At 38.3% G+C, this 19696-nt stretch overlaps 1 long non-coding RNA gene across 1 annotated transcript; it reads left to right on the top strand.

Moving 5' to 3' along the window:
• The first annotated feature begins 14834 nt into the window (after nt 1-14834).
• On the top strand, nt 14835-17133 carry LOC147558730 (uncharacterized). The gene is made up of 5 exons (XR_015233528.1): nt 14835-15262; nt 15406-15691; nt 15883-16068; nt 16198-16329; nt 16683-17133. It is a non-coding gene; the product is annotated as an uncharacterized LOC147558730 (long non-coding RNA).
• The last annotated feature ends 2563 nt before the right edge of the window (nt 17134-19696 follow it).

Here is a 19696-nt window from a genome sequence, read left to right as displayed (position 1 = left end):
CTCTCCCTCTGATGACCCCTCTGTCGCATTGTTGTCCTAACATAGGAGAGATAGGAGTGAAGATAAATATTTGTAGAGGGGGTGACATCGCTCTACCAGCGCTTCGGGTATATTCAAAGATGCAAAATGAATGTGGTACAAAAAGATAACACTACATTGTAGTAGGGGGCACCATGGATAAAATATCATACATTATGTGCTATATAAATACTAGAGAGATATAGAGAAATCGAGCTTTATTGAATAATGAGAACTCAACTTTATTTCTAGATGTTAGAACTAAAAGTCGCGGAAGCTATCGAACCTATCCTAGAAATTGATCCGATTATGAAGATTAATCGTAAAGCTAAGTCAAAATCAAATATGCGAACAGAATTTAACGAGGTTCGGCTTTAAAGCCTACGTCCTCGGGCGAACAAGAAATCTTTATTGAAGGATAGATGAAGACGACTCACACAACCCGCAAGTTCGTCCCAAGATGGTACCATATAGAAATTAACCTTCTATACTAAATCTTCGACGACCGAGAAATTTAACACCGCTCAAAAAACTATGAAAAATTTCTCTCACTCTTGCACTCTCTCTAGCTCTCTAAAGAAGAGTTGTTGTTGCTTGTGTTGGTGTGTTTATTACAAAGCATTCAATCCCTATTTATATATAATATAAGCCGGTTAACTTAGTGTCAATTTAGAAATTTAGAAACCAACCAATTTGAAACTTGCCAAATTGAAAAACCGCCATTCTCAATTTGGATTTCACAAACCGCCTCATCTTGATTTCCAAACCGCCTACAGCCATGTTAAACCGCCTCTTATTTTTTTGGCAACTTCCTCTTACAATTCTCCACCTCGTACACAATTTGATACTCTTCAAATTTTGGACGAACACTAGGATACTCCTTGTAAGATATATCTCCTTATAACTTCATCCGACTGCGTCATATGACCATGACTGCCTACGTACCCTTTTACAGGATCAAGCCTACCGTAGTTCTACCGACCCTTCACATAAAGATTACCTTGTCGCCATTACGCCCTTTCAGGCAACTTAACACGAGCCAATTTGCAGCAATTCCAGACAATGCTGAAACTTGCTACACGTCACCACTTTAGTCAACATGTCCGCGGGATTCTCATCTGTGTGTACCTTCATGAGAGAAACATCACCTTCCTCTATGACATCTCGTACAAAGTGATACCTGACATCGATATGCTTAGTGCGAGCATGGTGAACCTGATTCTTCGCCAAGTGGATCGCACTTTGACTATCACACCATACATCCACGCACTCTTGCTTAATCCCTAGATCATCCAGAAGACCCCACAACCACAATGCTTCCTTCACACCCTCGGCCATAGCCATATACTCGGCCTCCGTAGTAGATAACGCAACTGTAGATTGTAACATCGATCGCCAACTAACTGGAGCACCATGTACCCTAAATACATAACCAGTAGAAGATCGTCTTCTATCTAGATCGCCAGCATAGTCCGAGTCAACATAACCGCTTACCTGACATGTGTCTCCACCAAAGCACAAACCCGTATCAACGGTACCCTTCAAGTACCTCAAGACCCACTTCACAGCTTCCCAATGTGTCTTCCCCGGGTTTGCCATAAACCTGCTAACCACACTGACCGCCTGTGAAATATCTGGACGAGTACACACCATAGCGTACATCAAACTGCCAACTGCACTAGCATACGGTACACGATCCATATGATCCTTCTCCACCGTAGTAGTGGGAGATTGTTTTCCCGAGAGCCTGAAGTGTGGTGCCAAAGGTGTTGACACCGCCTTCGCATTCTGCATCCCGAATCGAGAAACTACCTGTTCGATGTAACCTTTCTGATTCAAGTACAGTTTCTTACTTGACCGCTCTCTCTTAATCTCCATTCCCAGTATCTTCTTTGCAGCGCCCATGTCTTTCATCTCAAACTCTTGACTGAGTTGAGATTTCAACTTATCTATCTCCACCATGCTTCGAGAAGCAATAAGCATGTCATCCACATACAAAAGGAGATAAATAAAGTCACCTTCGCGAAGCTTCTTGATGTATACACAACAATCATAGTCACTTCTGCGAAAACCATGCTTTAGCATGAAAAAATCAAATCGTTTGTACCATTGGCGAGGGGATTGTTTCAATCCGTAAAGAGACTTCCTCAAACGACATACTTGATTTTCTTTACCCTCAACCTTGTATCCCTCAGGTTGAGCCATATAAATTTCTTCTTCCAAATCACCGTGCAAGAAGGCGGTTTTAACATCGAGTTGTTCCAGCTCAAGATCACTGTGAGCAACAATACTCAATAGCACCCGAATAGAAGTATGTTTCACGACTGGTGAGAAAATCTCATTGTAGTCGACCCCTTCTTTCTGTGCATAACCCTTGGCCACTAGTCTTGCCTTATACCTTGTACCCTTGATCTCGGAAGAATCTCTTTCTTCTTGTACACCCATTTACAACCAATAACAGACTTACCTTCGGGCAATGGGACAACCTCCCATGTCTGGTTCTTGTGAAGAGACTCCATCTCTTCTTGCATAGCAACCAACCAACTCTCTCTTTCCGCCGCGGTGATAGCTTGTTTGAAGGTGACCGGCTCGTCGTCTTCCACCGAGAGTGCATATTCAACAAGATTTGCCTGCCCATAATGCCTAAGAGGTTTGTCTGACCCTAACCTCTGTACCGGCTTATATAACCGTTTCGGCTCAGTGTGTACCGAAACATCCTGCTGTTGTTATTGTAAAACTTGTGTACCTTCCCCTTGAACCTCCTCATGATCGGGTTCATCAATTTCCTCATCCTGAGTATTATCCTGATGCTCCACCTGATCATGATTCCTAGAAACCCGTTGGTCTTCGGCTTCTACTTCCACTACTTGAGCTTTAGTAGACCCAACATCACCACAACTAGGCACCGTAGCTTTCGCCATAGCTACAATAGATGACTCATCAAACACCACATCTCTGCTGATTACAAACTTCTTGTCTTCCGTACACCATAGCCGATAACCCTTGACTCCTGTAGCATATCCTAAGAAAATTGCCTTCTTTGCTCTATTGTCAAGTTTGTTACCTTTAACATGGTAATAGGCCGTACAACCGAAAACCTTAAGTCTCTCGTAATCTGCATGTTCACCTGACCACACCTCGTAAGGTATGCCGCCATCTAAAGAAGAATGTGGAGACCTGTTCACAATATAACAAGCTGTAGCAACAGATTCTGCCCACCATTCTACGCCTAATCCCGAATTGGAGCGCATACATCTAGCCTTCTCAAGTAGTGTACGGTTCAATCTCTCTGCGACTCCATTCTGTTGAGGTGTGTTTACTACTGTCCAATGCCTCACAATGCCTTCCTGATTACAAAACTCCTTGAATGCCCCATCCGTGTACTCGGTCCCATTATCCGACCTTAACGTCTTCAGCTTTCGACCAGTTTTGTTCTCAACCATTGCTTTCCACACCAGGAATGTGTTGAATACCTCATTCTTATGCTTCAGAAAATAAAGCCAGACAAATCTCGAATGATCATCAACGAATGTAACAAAATACCTGGAACCACCCTTGGAAGGTAACTTTGCCGGTCCCCAGACATCGGTGTGTACGTAGTCTAACACCTCTTTGCTCCTGTGCTTGCTTGTAGAGAACGTCACCCTGTGTGCCTTCCCGAACACACAATGCTCACAAAACTCCATGCAAGGCTTCTTCATGTCCTTCAATAAGCCTTTCCCGCACATCAAAGATAGACCCTTTTCTGACATATGCCCAAGGCGCATATGCCAAAGCCTCGTACTAGCCGTTGGATCCCTTCCACTGATTCCTACTGCTACATCTCCCGTAATTGTTGTCCCCAAAAGTTTGTATAAATTACCGTAACGAGTACCTCTCATTACCACCAAAGAACCCTTAACGACTTTTATGGAGCCATTCTCTATAATTATCTTACAGCCGTTCCGCTCCAACACACCAAGGGAAATTAGATTTTTCCGCAAATCGGGTATGTGTCTTACGTCCGTCAATGTTCTCACCACTCCATCGTGCATCTTGATCCGTATTGTTCCGAGTCCCACAGTTTTACATATACTATCATCACCCAGTATAACTGTACCACCATCTATACTCCTATAGGTAGTAAACCACTCCCTATTTGGGCACATATGGTGTGACGCCCCTGAATCAAGCATCCACTTATCGAAGATCTTCTCAGACACCTCTGTCACCGAGAAACATTCGTCCGCCTCTTCTGACACATATCCCGCCTCTTGCATCTCTTGTTTCTCCTTGTAGCCTTCGTTCTTTTGCTTCAACTTTCTTTTTGGACAAGCCGCTTTAAAGTGGCCTAGCTCACCACGACTAAAGCACGTTTTCTTGAAAGAGCCTCTAGATTTGGATCTAGATTTCCCGCCCTTTCCCTTTCCCCTTTCATTACTCCTCCCCCTCGTTACAAACAACCCTTGTGCTTGTTCTTTGTCTACTCCTCCCGACGCCATACTGCTAGTAGCAACCTTACGAAGGTCATCCGCTAATAGCGAATTTCTCGTCTCTTCCATGCTTAGACTATCACCAACAAGCATCAAAGTTTGAACAAGGTTCTCATAGGATTTAGGCAATGAAAGTAACAATATGAGGGCTTAGTCCTCATCCTCAACCTTAACATCAATATCCTTCAAATCTGAGATAATTCTGTCAAACCTATTCACATATTCCTGAATAGAAGAACCCTCTTCCATTCTACATGTGAATAATTTGGATTTTAAGTAGACCCGATTCGTTAAAGTTTTCGTCATGAAACTGCTTTTTAGTTTTAACCACACACCCGCCGCCGTTGTTTCTTGTCTACTAGGAACGCCACGTCCCTCTCAAGACACAACATAATGGTAGCCCGTGCTTCGAGATCTAACTCTTCCCAATCCTCATCTGACATATCTCCTGGTTTCTTTCCCGTCAACGTCTTGTGTAATTTCTGCGAGATTAACAGATTCTTCATCTGCATCCGCCAATAAGAAAAATCATTTTTCCCATTGAACTTCTCTATCTCATATTTCCCTGCTTTGACCGTACCACTTCTCGATCCCATCTTCTTCTTCGTTCAATCTCAACAAGGCTCTGGTACCAATTGTTAGAACTAAAAGTCGCGGAAGCTATCGAACCTATCCTAGAAATTGATCCGATTATGAAGATTAATCGTAAAGCTAAGTCAAAATCAAATATGCGAACAGAATTTAACGAGGTTCGGCTTTAAAGCCTACGTCCTCGGGCGAACAAGAAATCTTTATTGAAGGATAGATGAAGACGACTCACACAACCCGCAAGTTCGTCCCAAGATGGTACCATATAGAAATTATCCTTCTATACTAAATCTTCGACGACCGAGAAATTTAACACCGCTCAAAAAACTATGAAAAATTTCTCTCACTCTTGCACTCTCTCTAGCTCTCTAAAGAAGAGTTGTTATTGCTTGTGTTGGTGTGTTTATTACAAAGCATTCAACCCCTATTTATATATAATATAAGCCGGTTAACTTAGTGTCAATTTAGAAATTTAGAAACCAACCAATTTGAAACTTGCCAAATTGAAAAACCGCCATTCTCAATTTGGATTTCACAAACCGCCTCATCTTGATTTCCAAACCGCCTACAGCCATGTTAAACCGCCTCTTATTTTTTTGGCAACTTCCTCTTACACTAGAGTTATGCCAAAGAGCAAGACATAATTCACAATGAGCTAAGTATGCTTCCTGAGTAATGTTCTCTTCGACTTGGAAAGTTATAGGATATAAATTGTTTGAGGCTGGTCCTTTGTTTAGAATTTCAGTTGTCCATAGATCCCTGATTTCATATCCTATAGGAGAGAACTTAAAAATGAAGTGATTATCCTTTGTGAACCTGGAGATAGCTAGAAGATTTCTCTTCAGTTCAGGAACAAACAATACATTTTGTAACTTGAAATTAGGAGTAGCTGTTATGAGAGTTGAATTCCCTATGCTTAATTACATCATTACTGAAGCATTACCTTCATACTTTGTGGCATTAATGAAGCATTATGACATGATGTACCAGTATCTGCAAGCCATACTTTTGAAGTTGTTTCAACTTTTGAGTTGATATTTACATCATTAGCTTCTTCTAGCACTTGTTCATTAACTAAAAAAGCCATATGAGAAACTTCATACTCGAAATATTCTGAATTCATGTCAAGATCCATTTCATAAGCATCTTCTGAGAATTGTTATTGATATAGGTCTGATTCCTGTTCAGATTATTATTTTCATCTGATTGAGAATAACAAAAACTACGTCTATTTTCCATGTCCCCACCTTCGACATCTCCTACAAGGAATGCTAGTAAAATTGAAACCAATTGCAATGAAGATGATTTAGATAATCTATTTTGATAATTTCTCATTTGAGTTGAAGAATTACCATAAGATTGTTGCTGAGATGAGGAACTGTCATGATTTTGAGATCTGACATAAGATCCTCCATGTCTTTGAGGTACCTTCTTCACATAATAAGCAGGATTTGTGTCTTCTGATCCATCTTGACTCCTTCACCGTTCTTCATGATGAATCAGCCTTGTTCAAAGTTCAGAGAAAGTAATTAAATTCTCTCTTTGATGAATTGCTATAATGAACGGATTATATTCTCTTCCAAGTCTTTTTAAGAGAATTCAACATAATTCTTTGTCACTTATTCGATCATTTACAGCTGTTAGTGAGTCTGGACAGATTTAATCTTTCTAAGGTATTCAGAAATGGATGAATTTCCTTTCTTTATATGTTGAATTTGTTCTCTTAGAGTAGTAACTCGAACCTCCAATTTCTCTTGCTGTAGATAGACTGAGAACATCTGAAGATATGGAATGGCTGAATGTTAATTTAAGGAATGATCCAACAAAACTGTCTGACTTCCTCCAAGCTAAATACTCTGGATTACAACCATCTGTGTCGGAGATCTTATTCAGCTATCTAAATAACCAATCAAGTCATTACTCAGTAAGATGGTTTCAATTTGATCCTTCCAGATCAAATAGTTTGACTCATCGAGCTTTTCTGATATGTAATTTGTTATATTTGTGATTGAACCAGTTGGATACAAATCTGTAATTGAAGAAGAAAAAGATGCTGCCGTTAGAATTAAAGTAGAAGTTATTTCAAGTTATTTTCTGTCACTGGACCTAATAACAGAGATCTTTGGAGAGATAAATAGAGAGATATAGAGAAATCGAACTTTATTGAATAATGAGAACCCAACTTTATTTGTAGAGTTACAATCTGTTTATAGACAAGAAAAGTCTGTTACAAGAGCGAAACCACTAACTAGAGTTTGTTAAATGTTAAAGGTTGTTACAAAGTTAGTTAACGTTGTTACAAAGTTAATTAAGGAACAGATTTCATAACTAACTTTGAAACTGATTTCTAAAACTAAATTCAATACTCATTTGTCTATCAGCACCTTCTGTCTTTGACACTTCTTTACACCTTATTCTAATAATCAAGATAATGGAAGTTCATTAGATAACATGTAAACTTGATCTAGAAAAGAAAAATATATGACCTTTGATTTGTTCGTTACTCAAAGTTCCATGCAATGAATTTTTTTTTCAACAAGAACATGAAACACGGTTTACTCTTCGGAATGCACTAATTTGAGTCCCATCAAAATACTATTGAATTGCATCTTGATATTTTAATTTCAATATTGTGCAGATTTATCAAATGCCACTAGGTTGTCGTCGTTAACCAAATTAAATACAGCTAATAAAGAGTACTCATATTTTTTTTGTTGGAATATTAAATATTATTAATTCACAAGAGTACTATTACAATACATATTGACCAGAAAATAAGGAGCATTGTTCCACGTCTTCGATCTATTTTTCCTTCGAGACCATTTTGCAAGCTTGTCTGCTTGAATGTTGATATTGCGCTCGATGTGGTTGAATTTAACGATGTCAAGTCTATTTTTGATTTCCTTGATTTTCCTGATGTGAATCATCGACTACCATTGAATTTTGTGTCTAGGATGTTTCAGATGTTGTATTAGGTTTATGTTGTCACTTTCCACTATTACCGATTTATAACTAATTTCCTCAGCTCACACGAGGCCTTAAAGAATCGGGATGGCTTCACTCTCTTCGTTGTTTCTTGCACGAGCTGTATTGACTTTAGCTTCCATAAATTTAGATTGAGAGTTGTGGACAATTAGACTGATTTCTATAATTGTATCAATATTTATAAAAGATGCATCGACATTAATTTATATAAAAGGTATAGTGGGAGGTTGGCATTTTGCTAAACTCGCAGTAGATGGATTTGCTTGAATCTTTCTAATTTTAGGGAATGCCATTTTCATTTTTATGACAGCATTAGTAGTATTAATTGTATGTTGGAAGCAGTGGTAGCATCTGGTTTTCCTTATATGTCAGAGGGTTGTAGCAAAATGTATATATTGGATGTGTAACTGTTTTGATCCAGGTTCTGCCAAGATAAAATCCATTTTGTGACTGAAGGAATGTTGGTCGGTAAAATGTTAAAATGAAAGCATATACTTTTAGCTAGTCGACAGTATAGTAGTGCATGCTCAATAGTTTCGATTTCTATACAAGTTGGACAAGTGTAATTGTTTCTAATATACTTACCGATACGCTCATGGTCCGGTAGAGATTATAAGCAAATTTTCCAAACAAAAAGTTGAATTCGTGATATTGTGGGAATAGACCAAATGAAGTTCCAGTTGATCGTTGGGGAGGACTGAGGAGTATTATTACTACTAAGATGTTGATACATGGATTCGACAGAGAAAATATCAGATAGAGTAAGGGTCCATTTCATTTGGTCTGAGCCTCCACTTTGGAGGGTGATAGATTTAATGAGATTGCTAGTGGTTGAATCAAAGTTTTGGTTGAGGATAGTATCCTTCCATTGATTGTTGGTGATAAGTTGCGAAACAGTGACAAGATTAGAGTTATTACTATTGTGAATTGGACTATTAATACAAGGGATCCAAATGTCTTTCCATATATTAATTTGACCCCCCTTATTAACTTCCTATATGACAAGGTTTTCAACTTATGATTTTAAGTTTGCAATTGGACACGAGTGTTTTGATATTCTTGTCATGATAAAAATCAGTTTATTCATCATTTGTGCTGTCATTCAGAGAAACTTTAAAGTATCAAAATAGTTCAGATTTAGATGAAAATGGAAATTTATATTATGACAAGAATATGTAATCTAGTTGGGATGGTAAAGTGTTGCAATTGGACATGAGTGTTTTATAGTCCCAAAATAAGAAATGTTGTTGAACTCGATCTAATTATTGTTATGCCAATCGGGGTTTAATGTGATCAATACGAGTAATCAAGCAGAAGCAATAGGAATAGTAAAGAACAATCAAGAACAAAACACAGAGATTTACGTGGTTCGGTTGGTGAGACCTACTCCACGACGACAACGGCGCGATGATTTCCAGTGTATGATAAGCAAATAAGTTACACAAGAGATTTCGTGAGATTGTGCTACTGATATTTTCTTAGGGTTTAGTTTATATAGCCACTAAACCCTAATCCCACCGCCTCACCGACTCTCTCTCTACAACCGACATTACACGGATACGCTAACACTAATAACCGACATAAGCCTAACTTCGCATTCCAGCTCTGTCTCGGAGTCCAGCTATGCCTCGGAGCCCTGCTTCGCATACCAACCCTGTCTCAGTAATCAGCTCTGCTAACGGGTCTAAAATTTGGTGCCGAGACAAGCGGGTCGGAGGATCGTAAACCGGGTTTCATACCAATCCATATTCAAGTCACTTCTAACAACTATTAATAATTTCCACTGAACGATTTTGAAAGATATTGGTTATATGACTTCACTCAAGAGATTGCAATTAGGTGTTAACAACTTTGAAGGGGAGATACAGATACCTAGTACATCAGGAAATTTGTGTAACAGGCAAGTATTAGACTTGTCAGATTGCGATCTTAATGGATCTAGATTTAGTAATTTTATCTGGATTTATCATCAGTAGTTTAAAGCACTTGAGTTTAACTCGAACTACCTTTCTGGCCCTTTGTCTGAGCAATTGGGGAAATTACAGAAACTTGAAAAGCTCTTTCTCTGGGATAACTCATTTTCTGGTTCAATTCCCTCCTCCTTAGGAAGATTATCATTATTAAGGGATTTAAACTTTCAAAAAAATGAATTGAATGGCTCGTTGCCGGAAACAATAGGGCATCTCTCAAATTTAGAAACATTAGTAGTCTCTTATAATGAATTACAGGGCCGTTGTAACTGAAGCCAACTTCGCCAATCTTCAAAGACTAAAAGTGTTAGATATTGGCTTCTTCCTTTGGATGTGACAAATCCTCTCTCCCTACCTCCTATTTGGGTCTCCCCCTGGGCCATGGATATTGATCGAAACATTTGTCGGACCCGGTTGTGGGGAAAATATCCAAGAGACTGTGTTCGTGGAAGGCTAGGCTTTTATCGCGAGGAGGTAAACTTACTCTTGTTAAAGCGGACCTCTCTGCTCTCCCTATTTACTTTCTCTCCTTATCCTCTATGTTTGTGTTTGTTATTAGTGTGGTGGAGAAGAAATTTAAGGACTTCTTTTGAGACAATGATAATAATTCCAAGAGAATTCATTGGGTGGATTGGGAATGGGTGTGTAGACCGATTCTTCAAGGGGGTTTAAGGATTAAGAGTTTGAGAATCATGAATGATGCTTTGTTATCTAAGTGGCTGTGGAGGTTCGGTCTAGAGAAAGATCACTTATGGAGGAAGATTATAGTTGATAAATATGGCGAAGCTGAATTCGAGTGGATTTCTAGAAGTCCAAAAGGGTCTTATGGTACCTCGTTATGGAAAGGGATTTTTAACAGATGGAGTAACTTCAATGCCCTGACAAAGATTAAGGTTGGGAATGGTAAGTATACCAGATTTTGGTATGACATTTCGTTTAAGGATTCCCCCTTAAGGATTGCTACCCCTCCATTTTCAACCTCTCGACTTCTAAGGACTGTTCAATGCACGAGTTCTTTGAGTCTTCAATTAGGTCTTGGATCATGGAATTGAGAAGGCAGTTGTATGATTGGGAGCTAGGTGATGCGAACGATCTATTGGATTCCCTTAACCAGATAGTTATCTCAGAGCAGGACGACTCTAGAGCTTGGATTTCCCCTCATTTTTCAGATTTACCAGTTAAGGCCACATACTCCCTTTTACATCAGGACATCACCATTCCTTCCATCGTTTTTGTTCTTATTTGGAAGAATGATATCCCTTTGAGAGTGAGTCTTTTCCTTTGGGCTACTGTTCTCAGAAAAGTCCTCTTTGTGGCGCCTCAGAAGAATCAGCCTCCCATCTGTTCATCTTTTGTATAGTCTCCTACGAGGCTTGGATTAAGTTCATTAAGAGCATGCATATTTATTGGGTCTTTCCGAACACGGTCGAGGTTCTCCTTTTGGTGTGGAAGGGGCTGAAGGCAGCCCCATGAAGAAGGCCATTCTTAGCTTGATTCCAAAGGCCATGGTCTGGGCAATTTGGTCTTGTAGAAACGACGCCATCTTTCGAGAGAAAGCTCCTTCGGCCAACAAGATCTTATTCTCAGCTAAATGCCTTATTTATCATTGGAGTAGAAAGATGGGCTGGGCAATGACCATCTCTTTTGTTAGTATGGTGCATTGTTGGGAAGCTTTTATTTTTCTCTTTAATGTTGTTTTAGTGCTTCCTTTTTCTTTGTCTTTTGCCTCTTAGGCTCTTTGTATTTCCCTCTCCCTTTTCAAATTAACCAAATTATTCAAAAGAAAAAGGTGTTAGATATTGATTCAGTTGATTTTAAGTTGAGCTATGCTAGGAAGCCTCCTCTTCAACTAGAACAATTAATTTACAGAAATTGTCACGTAGATCTCGATTTCCCAATGATTAAAAACATAAAACAAATTGAAGGATATTAATTTATCTAACACAAGAATTATAGGCACAGTTCCTACTTGGTTCTGGGTCATGTCTTCACGAATGGACAATTTAAATCTAGGCCACAATCGACTCACTAGAGAATTGCCAAAGTTCTTCAAAACAAGTTATTTCTTGAGTTCCTTGTTTGTTATCTTGAGTTCCAACCATTTTAACGACCCACTACCTCGTGTACCTGCTATTACAATGCTACATCTTTCTCACATTTCCTTGTCTGGTCATATTTCCTCGTTCCAATGTCATTCAGAGTTTGTGTGATAGAGAAAGATATTCTCTATATTTAAATTAGGAGTTTCTATATTTTGAAAGATATTTTATAGTTATTTAATATTAAGAGTTTCTATGTTTTAGAGTTTATAAGTAATTTTGGAGTTTCTATATTTCTAAATATTGAATCCTAGCTGAAGTCTAATTAGGAGTCCTAGTTAGTCTAATTTGTCTGGTTATAGCCTATATATATGGCTGAGTTCATAGTAGTTAGGGAGATGAATCTTGAAGTTATTAATAAAATTTTCTATTAGTATTACGTTTATCCTTGCTCGGCCTAGAGAAGGACTTGGGTTCTTATCAATTGGTATCAGAGCACACTTCTATCATTCGCTTTCGCATTACTTTTGTCTTCGTTAGAGAACCTCGTTTGTGATACAAATGATGCACCCGAAAAGGTTGCACACCCAAGCGGAGGTATCAAGTAGTAATCCGGCAAAGCCGGGATCGATCCAAGGATAGGAAGGTAGCTTGGATATCGAAGGGTCTTATCCCTCGGTCTAGATATTAAAAGCTAACTTAGACTAAATAGGAAATGAAACAAAGATAAATGAGGGTTTTATAATGAATGAGTAACAAAACAAGATAACAAATGAAACTAGACTAAACAATAAAAGTAAACGGGCGAGAGAGATTCGAGAGAAGTATCGGAGGAACAAGAGCCGGGAGGCGGTAAGACTCGATTCGGGCAACAAATAAGTGAGAGAGGTGTCGAAGTCCGGGAATCCATAATGATAAACCTTCGACTATGTGTAGTCCGATTTAATGTGTCGAGGTACAATCGATATTCGACTCCTAAAGTAGATGTCTCTAAGTACTACGTATATCCGGAGATCATACTTAGTCAAACAAACGTCTAAATCGGTTAATCCCGAGTCATCGAAAGTGTCGTCTAGTCGCCTAACTATGTGAAGTGCATGACAAGACACATGAAATTATGACTTAGACTACGATCGATATCGAATACTTCGTTTCGTCTATTAACTATGCGAAGTGCTTGACAAGACACATGAAAATACGATCAAAACGATAATCGAAATAAATGAACATCAATTTATAATCAAAACATCAAATCATATTAAACATAGTCACGAATTCATCACATTTCATCTCATATAATCGACAAACTAAAGTTAGCTAAACATGGTGATTGAATAAGAAATGGAAAGGAAATGGTGAGAGAATCCCCCTTTTTCGATGTGGTTCGAGGCTAAGATCGTCGGAAAATATGAGTCTTTAAGGTGCAGCCGATCTCCCCTTAGCAAATTCTGGGTTCCCCATAGCGACCACCATCATCTTCTCCATTTAGAACACAACCTCCATTAAAGCTAACCCTAGCTTTCTCTCTCTAGAAATTTGTAACCCAAAATCAAATCAAACCATGTGGGAAGGTAGCCAAGATGATGGGGAGTAAAAGCCCTAAGGTTTCCGGCCAAGAAAGTGGCCGGAAACCCTAGAAATCCGGCAAAAAGAACTTCCGGCCAAGAAAGAAAAATTCCGGCCAGCAGCTCCCATGGAAGCTTCCCGTGCCCGCAGCCGCGTCCCGTCCGTGCATCCCATGCTTGCAGTCGCGTCCGTGAAGGCGTCCCGAGCTGCAGATGCGTCCCTAGTGCCGGATCCCGAGCTGCTCATCCCGTGGACGCGTCCTTCATAGTTGCTGCTGTGTGCTGTTGCTACCGGTCTGCTGCTGGTCCCGTGGAAGCTTCCCGTGCCGGCTTGCTCATGCTCCTGCCGTGCTACAGCTCCAGCCCGAGCCGGCCAAGCTTTGGCCGGCCTTAGTGATGGCCGGCCGAGCTTGGCCGGCACCTCCTTCTCCTTCCTCTCTTGTTGTCTCTCTCAAGCTCTTAAACTCCAAGAACAAAAACCCTAGCCTCTTGCCTCTTTCTCTCTCTCCTTTCTTTCCTCCTTTCCAAGCTTGAAGATGATCAATAGTCACCCTTTGACCCCTTACTCTAACTTGAGTCAAAACCCTTGACTTAGTCAAGACTTGACTTTGACTCAAACTTGAGTCCATAAAGAGGGTGCCTCCAAAATCTCTTCCTTCTTTCATCTTCTTTGGGCTTGGGTTTTAGACTTGGGCTTTAATCTTCACTTGGAAATCAAGGGGGGTGCCTTCATAGAATCTTTGTTTTAAGACCGAACCTCGACTTCTTTCTTCCACAACATCCCCATCCGAACTCGGAATTGACTTCCGTTTTCATCGTTAGACTCGTCTTTGACTTCCGTTTTCATCGTTAGACTCGTCTTTGACTCCTCTTGTCATATGATTTGCTTGAAATCTTTTTCTCTCGTTTTCGGCACATGAAATGATAGTGACAATTCGTTCCCTTTATTCCGGTTTACACGCTTAACTCAAAAATAAGTACCTAACATGAAAAACACATAAAATCTATATAACAAAACACAATGTTTTGTGCTGACTGGGACAAGTCGAAAGACAAATCCGGTCGTCCGTTGCCTTTTTGATAAGATCTACACCCTCAGAATAGTTACCCACCCTAATTTAATCACCCACCAAATGAGGGAAAGTTAATAAAACCTACGATCTGGGTTCTTACGCGCCTTATCTTCCTTCGCGCGTTATCCCTGTAAAAGAAACGAGTGAGTTAGTATCTCTGTCATGCCTGGTGGGAGGTTACAAAATTTATGGCTTTAAAACCTTCAATAACAAATCGTGCCTTCTTGGGACGTTACAAACTACAAATCCATCATGAATCCTGCTTCAAAATCTCTCCTATTCAAGTTTTCTCTCACTGAAATCGATAGCTGAATCGATAATAATGGCGACCGGACCTTTCCTCTCTTCTGTAAACAATCTTTCATAAATATTCTTTCCCCAATTTTTTCTCCAATTTTCAATCTTCAATAATGTCGGATTATTAGCCAGGTAGATTGATTGATAGAAAAACCCTAATTTATTCAGATCTCTGAGGAAGTTTCGTAATTGAAACTCTAATTTATTCTTCAGATCTCTGAGGAAGTTTGGTAATTCAAACCCTAATTTATTCAGGTCTTACTACTATCTCTCTTTCCCTCTCTAGGTTTTACAATAGGAAATAGGAAATTATGTTCTTCGTAACTTATTACAGTAGGAAATTTTGTTCTTTATGATTGTTAGGTTAAATTTAAGCTTTCTCTATGTTTGAATTTCAGGAGTTTCAATTTCGTCCCCCTTGCCGTTTATATCTCTTCGTCCTCTCTTCCTCCTCCTTACCATAACTCCCTACATCTCAATTCTCACATATTTCATCTTCTCCCCTAATAATTCATTATGGAAACAATAAATATCTTTCAAGAACAGTAAAACATCAATTGTTACAATCTTCTTCTTGTGCTTTGCTTGCCTATGATTTGTAATGGAGAATACATTAATCAGAGGTTACAGTTCCATTTTTCTAGATTTTCAGGAAACAATTGAAGGACGGAACAACTTAATCAGGTAAGAAAACTCCATTACTAGCTTAATCAGATTTTTTGGTTGTTTCAGGAAATGAAACTCCAGTAAAAGGTAAGAAACCCCTAATTGAATGTTATAATTTCACTTTCCTTGCTCTTCTTGTATATACTTTGATTTCCTATTTTGTTTCTAATTGTTGTCTAAACAAGGGTTTGTTTATACAATTCTACAAGGTAAACCAGTTACATTGTTCCCCCTTCTTTGCCTCCATATTCCAACGATTGGATTGGATCCGTTACCATATTTCGGTTTTTAAATTGAATTTGTCATGAAGTTCTGCTATAGTAATCGAAGGTTATTCAGGTCTTATTGGTTTCAAATCTCAAGAGTCTCTCGCCATTCCTGTTGGCTTGTGGAAGGTAAATATACTTTGCTTCTTTTTTGTTTCTAATTGTTGTCTTGTTTCAAATCTCTAGGGTTTGTTCATACAATTCTGCAAGGTAAACACTTTGCTTCTTACAATTCTTTTTTGCTAAATCAATTTGTAGAAAACAAGAAAGGGTAAAAGTGAAACGATTTAAAAAGGAGGAGCAACAACAGCTAACTCCATAACTATTGCTTCATTACTCATCAAACAGAGGAGCAACAACAGCGAGAGATTAAGACTATGTTCGTAATATGTAAGTATTGAATATGCTAACAAGTAAGCATATGCCTTTTTATTTTGAGGTAAGCCATAACTCTATTTGTAAAAGCTACTGTTGTTGGTGATAGGGCAATGCTTCTTGAATAACAGTCAATTGCTTCCTTGAACTATTTCTGTTGTTGGTGGCTAATGAATAGATAATATTAAGTTGAATCCAACATATTTCATGCTTAAGAGTGTTATTGTAATGCGCACGACAATAGGGTGTTTAATAGAGCTAAATCATGGTTATAAGTCTTCAGGTGTTTTCTCCAAAAAAATTTTGCTTACTGTAGTTGATAGTTTTGTTGTTATTTGTTATCTAAGAGCACATTATTTCATTTGTAGGCATCATTCATAAGATGAGTACAAAGATCCATCAAGAGATACATGTGTAAATTATATTCCGCCCGATGAGAATGCGGACAAGAAAAGGTGTGGATATTGTTATACTCTCGTTACCATATACTTTCGTAATGTAGGTGGATTGATAATCACTTGGTTCAATTGTTTTCAACCAACATATACCTGAATGCTTTTGAAGTACTTGAGTCTTTGGGCTACACTAAAGGTAATGGTAAGTCAAGATACCAACTGATATTACAAAACAAATTCAATACTACATGTGCTAAATTAGCTTAGGTTGAGTAGGTAAAAGAAGTTTAGCATAGGATAGCATCATCAAGTTTGATATGTCTTATTTTGACACTTTGGGATGTCTATTTTAATATATTCAATGATTACATCAATAATGTTGTGAAAAACAAGTTCGAACTTGAAATAAAGCTATTTAATCTAACATTGTTTTTCTCGTGCGGGTGAGATATCTGTCTTTTAATTTTTATTCTTTCTTTTCTTTGCCAATTCGTCTGATGCCATTTACCTGTTATAGCTTCTTCTTTTATCATTGTATATGATTGTTTTCTCTTCAGTTCAATTATGTTACCCTTATTGAAGTGCGGAATAAGTCTAAAAAATGAAGCCTCATCAAAAAAAAAAATCTCAAAAATGAAAGTAAAGGAAAAAGTGCGGAGTACTCAATACAATTTTCAATTCTTTTTCAGTCGGGGAAGTTTGACTATAAACCTTCTCCCAATTTTTTCTTTTACTTTCATTTTTGAGACTTTTCTAACATTGCATTGAATTTTAATGTGTGTCAAAACTGGTGGTTGTTTGAGGAAGGGGTTCCATTGACTAGGTCCGCGAAATAAGAGAATAGAGTATAACTACTAAAAAGACTAATCCAATCCACCATGATGTGTCTGAAATATAACATCTATGTTATTTAACCAACCCAATAAGGTCTCCTCAAGGTTGGCGACAAGCAAAACATCAAATCCATGTTTTGATGGGACTTTTGTACTTGCTAACTTTGTAATGTATCCAGTTTTTTTTTTTTTTTTGTTGAAAATTGTAATGTATCCAGTTAATTTTTCCGTGCCGGAGGCACGGGTTATACCTAGTATTATTGATAACACTCGAAAATGACTAATTAGTCTAAGTTAGGCTCTCCAAATGTGACATTTTCGTGTCACATCAACTAACTCGAAAAAAAAATAATGTTGAAGCAATTAGGTGAATTGGCAAAGAAGATGGCTGAGATGACGGTAAATCAATCATTGAGAAGATTGGTCGACAATAGAGATATTGTGTCTCAAAGAGCTGATCATTTTAAAGGTGAAATGTTATACTTTACACGGTTTAACGAATCAGATGTGGAAGGATGGATTTTTCAAGCTGAACAATATTTTGAGTTCTATGACACTGCACCAAACCAAAAGATTCAGTTTGCAATCAGTTACTTGGATGGAAAAGCATTACAATGGCGTCGAGGGGCTAAACGAGGTAACTATATTCGTACATGGGAAGAGTTTGTCGAAGCGGTTGTAGGTCGCTTCGGAAGAACGACGTATAAGATGTAGGGGTTGCACTAGCAAAATTACAACATATGGGGTCCTAATATGAATATCAAGAAGAGTTTGTGCGTCTTTCAAACATGGGTAAGGAGCCCGGAAAAGGTAAGGAGAAGACCGAGAGAAAAACGACCATCGTAGAGGAGAAGAAAGCTCGCAGAGAGAACAGAAAAATCTCAGAGGAAGACGACAACAATGTCACCCTGATGAATATACAAAAAGAAGAATTCAAAAAGAAGGAAATTCACATTGAAGAAAATATTCCTAGACCTTCTCCTCGATCAAACTGTTCGATAAACATCATGAAGCATGGTATGGTGTTAAGCCGAATGTTGGTCATTTGAGAACTTTTGATTGTGTTGCTTATGCACACATTCCAGATGCACTAAGAAAAAATTGGATGATAAATCAGAAAAATGTATTTTTGTAGGCTATAGTGAGAGGAGCAAAGCTTATAAATTATACAATCCAGAAGCAAACAAAATAGTGATTAATCAAAATGTTCGATTTGATGAAAGTGGTACTTTTGAATCAAAAAGTGAGGATCCTAATTGGTCTATAATTGATGATGAGAATGGTAGTGAAATCCCTTCATCTTTTAATATTCAATCAAATGATGATTCATCTCAAAGTACATCATCAAGGAAGACAAGGAGCTTGAGGGAAATTTATGACTCAACTAATCCTATTGATCCAGATAATGGTATATTTTTTGCTTTCTTTGCAGGTGAAGATCCAATTTCCTATGATGAAGCACCTAAAGAAGAAAAGTGGCAAATAGCCATGGATGAAGAAATAAAATCAATTGAAAAAAGTGAAACATGGGAGCTTACTGATTTGCGTCCAAACAAGAATTTAATTGGTGTGAAATGGGTCTATAAAACAAAGATTAATTCAGATGGCTCTATTAACAAGTACAAGGTTAGGCTTGTAGCAAAAGGTTATAAACAAAAAGAAGGAGAAGATTATACTGAGGTATTTTCTCCTGTCTCTAGACTTGATACGGTTCGTCTGATTATATCTCTTGCAGCTCAAAACAATTGGAGCATCTTCCAAATAGATGTAAAATCTGCATTTTTGAATGGTGTGCTTAATGAAGAGGTCTATGTTGAACAATCTCTTAGTTTTATAAAGAACGGAAAAGAAGAGAAAGTATACAAGTTGAAGAAGGCTCTTTATGGGTTGAAGCAGTCACCAAGAGCTTGGTATCATCGACTTAATTCTTACTTTGAAGAAAATGAGTTTAAAAAATGTCCATATGAGCACACTCTCTACATCATGGAGAGTTCACAAAATTTCATCATTGTAAGTCTTTATGTTGATGATCTAATTTTTACTGGAAATAGCTTGAAGATGTTAGATGATTTTAAATTGTCTATGGTAAATGAGTATGTGATGACAGAGTTGGGAAAAATGCATCACTTTCTTGGTATAGAAGATTCATCAATC

The sequence above is a fragment of the Eschscholzia californica genome, unplaced genomic scaffold (genome assembly GCF_041429995.1).
Source record: "Eschscholzia californica isolate CP2 unplaced genomic scaffold, dmEscCali1.0.p SCAF_2, whole genome shotgun sequence".
In the NCBI taxonomy this organism is placed as follows: domain Eukaryota; kingdom Viridiplantae; phylum Streptophyta; class Magnoliopsida; order Ranunculales; family Papaveraceae; genus Eschscholzia; species Eschscholzia californica.
The sequence above is the reverse complement of the archived record's forward strand: the minus strand, read 5'-3'. Positions and strand labels throughout refer to the sequence as shown.